General features: G+C 41.5%; 1 protein-coding gene across 2 annotated transcripts in view; it reads right to left on the bottom strand.

The window, feature by feature from the left end:
* The window catches only part of NRIP1 (nuclear receptor interacting protein 1), a 528,410-nt gene that overhangs the window by 282,849 nt on the left and 239,561 nt on the right, over positions 1-6,000 (bottom strand). For both annotated transcript variants that reach the window (XM_044072152.1, XM_044072153.1), the window contains exon 2: positions 4,029-4,146. The gene's annotated coding sequence lies outside the window, so the exon portion shown is untranslated. The remainder of the gene's footprint in view (positions 1-4,028; positions 4,147-6,000) is intronic.

The following is a 6,000-nucleotide window of genomic DNA, read 5'->3' as shown; positions in this document are numbered from 1 at the left end:
GAACAGGCAAACACAGGAGGACTATGGTTATGTTCGCCGATGACTGCAAACTGGGAGCCATAATTGACTCTCCAGCTGACACGGACATCCTTCAAAAAGGCCTTACTGAGACAGACACCTGGTGTCAAAGTCATGGCCTCAAGCTAAATGCCAAAAATTGCATAGTCATCCCGTTTGGGAAAAACAAAACACCCATGAATTACCACATAGGCGGCAGCCCCCTTAATACAGAAGAGGCAATAAGAGATCTGGGGACGCAAGTAGATAATAACCTCTCCATTGACAATCATATTGCCAAAATAGTTAGGAAATCCTTCTATGTAGTCCATCTAATTACTAAGGGGTTCGCATCTTGAAATAAAGAGGTTATAGTGCCCCTCTACTCGTCACTCATCAGACCCATCATAGATTACAATGCCCCATTTGGGATGTACCTCACAAGACACTTCAAACAGCTGGAAAGAGCACAAAAGCACCTCACCTAGAGGATTACTGGCCTAAACATATGTCCTATGCAGCCCGACTGAAAAAACTCCGGCTGTACTCAGTGGCATACTGCTTACTCAGAGGTGATCTCTGCCTGACTTACAAAGCCATGTCCAATTCAGAATTGATGGACATACTCCACCTAAAGAAATCCAAGTCACTGTGAGCCACGCGTTCTAGTGAGCTAAACCTTGCCACAACAATAAATAGAACATGCTGGAGGGATAGATTCCTGTCACAGAGACTCCCCATGCCTTGGAACAAAATTCTTAAGTACATTCGGCAGAGCCCCTCACTAACACTCTTCAACAGAAGCCTTGACGAGTGGATGGGTAACAGAAAATATACCCCTGGGATGACTTCATTGGCTCTGCTTGACAGAGGCTCAGTTAATTAATCAATAGGGCGGCGAAAGTTGACACACTCTGGCTAGGCTTATAAATGCCCTCGGGCAGACAGTCTAGTTCCTACCTATGAACCTATAGGAGGGTAGGCTCTGTCGGTGGATATCGGTGATCTCAGAGCGCTGGACATAAAAATACCACTTCCTAAAAGTCAGATCTTGTTTGCACAACATATATATAAATATATCAGACTTATATGAAAGTATTATCAATATTATGGATAAAGGGAAGACTGTCCATGCTGTCTACTAGGACCTTGCAAAGGCTTTCAACACTATTCCGCAGGCTGGGATTACCAACAAAGTTTCCAAATTCAGATACCCATACCTACATTACTGGATATATAAATGGCTATCTGATACAGCCCATGGTGTTAAGGTGGGGGGTATATACTCTACACATAAATACTCATCAGCAGTGTCACACAAGGCTCTGTCCTGGGCCCTCTCTTCTTTGGCATATACTTGCTGATATCAAGGGGCTAACCAAGCTTGCTGATGACTGCAAACTGGGGATGGTCATCAAATCTTATCCTCAACTTCTTCCCCTCAATGCTAAGAAATGCAGCATCATTTGTTTTGGTAAATCTAGTATCACAACTGCATACAATATGGCTAATATTCCAGTAAACTCTGACCCAGTCATCAGAGATTCTGGGTACCTACGTTGATAATTCTTCTCTGACTACCATTTTTCTGCTGTGGTTAGACAAGCCTTCTACCTTGCACTTATCCATCATGGTAACTCCTCTAGGCCCAATGAACGTACAAGCCCATTTAACTCCTCCCCCGACACACACAAACACACTAAGCACCTAAACCAGCATGTCAGACCTGAGCACTTCCTCATGAAGAAGCTGTCAGGTCTCAGTACCTTTAGCTGCTCTGTTAGGCTAAAAGCTCTGTCCTTGCACTCAGCGACATGCAGACTTCTGAGGGATGATATTTGCTTAGCTCTCCATGTTGCGAGTGGCCCTGCACTCCCTGGACTATTTCCTCAAATTACAACCAGTGATAAAGCCAAACACTACTTCTAGATCTCTCATCCTGCAATACCAGCTGGCAAGACATGTACCTAACCCAACAAATCCCACACGTCTGGAATTAACTCCTCTTACATATCAAGCAGAGAACTTTCCTGGCAACCTCTAAAACCAGTCAGGATGACTGAATGGGTGATTTCAAATTTGTACCTGGTATATATGAGGAAAACATGCTTAATGGTGGACACTATTAAACTCTCACCAACATTGGCTGACATTGCTGACCTTCTTACTGGTTCCCTGCAGCTCATAGTCTTAGTAAGATCTTATGAATCTATAAATACAAAAATAAACAGGAGAAGGCAAGAGACTGAGAAAACACTGAATAACAAAACACACAGTATTTCAATCTTAATATCAATAACTTTACCTCTTAATAATCCAGAATAGTAGTCCTCTAGTATTCAGAACTTTTCTAAATTAACCAAACTGATTTTCCAGTCTGCTAAAATGCAGGACAATAACACAATTCACAAATGCAATGCCTGTAAATGAAGGAATGCGAGGCTTCTGCTGTCCCTAATGTCCAGCAAAGGAAACAAGCGGCTTCCAACAGTGATGTCCCTAACTCTGTCCCTAATGTCCAGCAAAGGAAACAAGCGGCTTCCAACAGTGATGTCCCTAACTCTGTCCCTAATGTCCAGCAAAGGAAACTCTTCCCACAGCGATGTCCCTAATTCTGTCCCTAATGTCCTACAAAGGAAACTCTAAGCAGCTTCCAACAGCGATGTCCCTAACTCTGTCCCTAATGTCCAGCAAAGGAAACAAGCAGCTTCCAGCAGTGATGTCCCTAATGTCCAGCAAAGGAAACAAGCGGCTTCCAACAGTGATGTCCCTAACTCTGTCCCTATGTCCAGCAAAGGAAACAAGCGGCTTCCAGCAGTGATGTCCCTAACTCTGTCCCTAATGTCCAGCAAAGGAAACAAGTGGCTTCCAGCAGTGATGCCCCTAACTCTGTTCCTAATGTCCAGCAAAGGAAACAAGCGGCTTCCAGCAGTGATGTCCCTAACTCTGTCCCTAATGTCCAGCAAAGGAAACAAGTGGCTTCCAGCAGTGATGTCCCTAATTCTGTCCCTAATGTCCAGCAAAGGAAACAAGCAGCTTCCAACAGTGATGTCCCTAATGTCCAGCAAAGGAAACAAGTGGCTTCCAACAGTGATGTCCCTAACTCTGTCCCTAATGTCCAGCAAAGGAAACAAGTGGCTTCCAGCAGTGATGTCCCTAATTCTGTCCCTAATGTACTACAAAGGAAACTCTAAGCAGCTTCCAACAGCGATGTCCCTAATTCTGTCCCTATGTCCTACAAAGGAAACTCTAAGCAGCTTCTAACAGCGATGCCCCTAATTCTGTTCAAATTTAAATGGATCTCCAGTAAAGTTAGACAAACAGTTCAATGCAGTTCAAAATACTAGTGCTCCCAGACCATACCAATGGGGCAAACATTGCCAAATTCTAAACACATGCTCTACATGCAGACCGTTCGTTTTACATTAACTTGTGATCCAATATTGGTTCTTTCTGTAATTTGCATCCTGAGGTGAGACTGCAAATGGCTAATTTTGTGATGACTGGAATAAATTTCAAGGGCAACCTAGGCATCTTGGAACTACATTCTTAAGGGTGGGAATTTGGGGCAAAGGTCACAAAATGGGAGGTTGAAAAGAAGCATCCAAATAAGAAATTCAAGCTATGGAAGGGCAGTTATTAACTATGCACTGAATTATGCTGTTAAGACTACAAAATGTCACTTGGGGATCTCCTCTTTCAGTTCCTGAAAGAACACAATGTTCTAGTATACTTTTAATTTATGTTTAATCACTGACTTATCAAGTAAATCTCAATAGGCACACCTACCCATATGTACAGGTGACCAAAATGGTACTAAATTACCAGCTACATGACTAAAGTTTCGGATATAATTATATTACATGTACCAAGATCAAAAACAATGAAACAACTTATAGTTCATAACCCAAAAAGTGCAAACGCACACACACACACACACACACACACACACACACACACACACACACATTTCATAATATCACTTAAATTACGTATTAATGACAAGGCCACTGTGACATTCTGAATCTTACCTGAGCACCATAGTTCACTGCAGCTGAACCTCCGCAACACAGAATTTTACAATTAATTTATTTTTATTTGTGCTCTTCTCTGTTAACAAGATGCATGTATGCCTTCCTAATCGATGTCCTGTGGGAGAAAGAGAAAAATACAACTTTAACAGCCATCAACAAACAAATTTACTGTCATGTACATAAGACAGGGTCTGATTATCCATAAAAAGATATGAAAAAAAACTTTAACATACAAAAGGGTCTTAAGAATTCTGACTCAGTTAACACTAAACACTATTTTCAACAACCTGATCTGCTATCATTAAGCCTTTTTTCACATCAGAAGGATTGCTATAAACATCTAATCCAACTAGAAGAAACAAAAATGCTTTTTTATTACACAAGTCTTAAATTCAACAAAAAGACAGATACTTCCACAATTAGGAATCGATCAGGTTAATTTATCATACTAAGCATTTAAACCAAGGTACAAAATGGCCACGCCCCATGAAAAAAAAAAATGAAATGAGTTAGTCTACATGCCCCCCCCCCCAAAGTTAAGAAACACCATCACTCTACTCCGTCACCCACAGGCTCCTGAAGAGGGCCTTTCTGCACTCTAGGTGTTGAACATTTCACTGAAATATAACCAATACCACACACTGACATCACAGTACCACAACCAATACCACACACTGACATCACGGTACCACAACCAATACCACACACTGACATCACGGTACCACAACCAATACCACACAGTTGACATCACAGTACCACAACCAATACCACACAGTTGACATCACGGTACCACAACCAATATCACACACTGACATCACGATACCACTTGGAAAGAACACAGTCCTTTTAACTGAATTGTTTTGTGGATGCCACAGTCTCAGACTGAGTTTTCCAATATCTTGTGAAGCTCATCATCTTGACAGCTTCTGATTTTTTTCAACTTTTCCTTTTGTTTTTGGTGTTAATAAAAATGTACACAACAAATGCATCTCAGTTTTTGTCCACTTCTTATGCTGTAAATGGCCCAATAAAAAGACACTGGGTCCACAGGCTAGCCTAGCTGTTTTTCACATAAAAGTTATACTGCAATAACCTACAGCATCCCCAAAATGTGCCACTAATGCAGTAAATCCAACCAGTTACACCTCCAGGAGGCAACAGATACTCTATGCCACATTACTGTAGACAAGTCATCCAAATTATCTAAAAAGATAGATCTAGTCACCCGTCTTTGGTTTGCCAAAAGCAAGGACTACTCTTGTGTAAAACAGGAACTCCAAGGTGCTTTCCCGGTTCTTCTAGGCTGTCAGTATACAATCTGGTATAGAATCTAAAACTGCCTCATGAGCAGGCAGAATCCTCTGGCATGGAAGCCTCTAGGCAGCCCCCACACAACACTACAAAGCCTCCCCATCTTGCCTCAGTCCTTCCATTTCCTGCACAGGTAATCACAGGGCTACCAAAAATGAGTCATTTGCTCTGACCCAAAGCAACTGCCAAACACACTTCTACTGTTAAAATAGTCAACTACTGAACTAAGACTTTGCCAAATCAGTTTTCAGCAGCACAACAAGGAGACAGTACTGCTAGTTATCCTGTAGTAGAAATACTTTTTTTCTCAAAAGTTTGGATACAAAACTCTGAAGTAACAATTTATTCATTTCACAAAAATATATTATCACTGGTTTGGGGACATTCCTCACAGCACCAATCAGTATTAATTTTAAGTGTCAGAATAACACGACCACATATAATTTATCTTGAGTATGTTTGATAAATTAATGTGTATACGACTGTTATGTGCTTTATCCGCAAGACACCCCTGTAAGGACAGTATCAGCTTGTAGCAATGACAATCAGCATAAAGGGACCTTCAGCATCAATCGCCTCTTTTCTAGCTAGGGAAAATGCTGCAAAAGACTTTCAACTGTTCACAACAAATATACCAAAGGCATTGCTGGGACAGAAC

Source organism: Protopterus annectens, chromosome 5.part0, assembly GCF_019279795.1.
Source record: "Protopterus annectens isolate FY-2018-M chromosome 5.part0, PAN1.0, whole genome shotgun sequence".
NCBI lineage: Eukaryota > Metazoa > Chordata > Ceratodontiformes > Protopteridae > Protopterus > Protopterus annectens.
The sequence above is the reverse complement of the archived record's forward strand: the minus strand, read 5'-3'. Positions and strand labels throughout refer to the sequence as shown.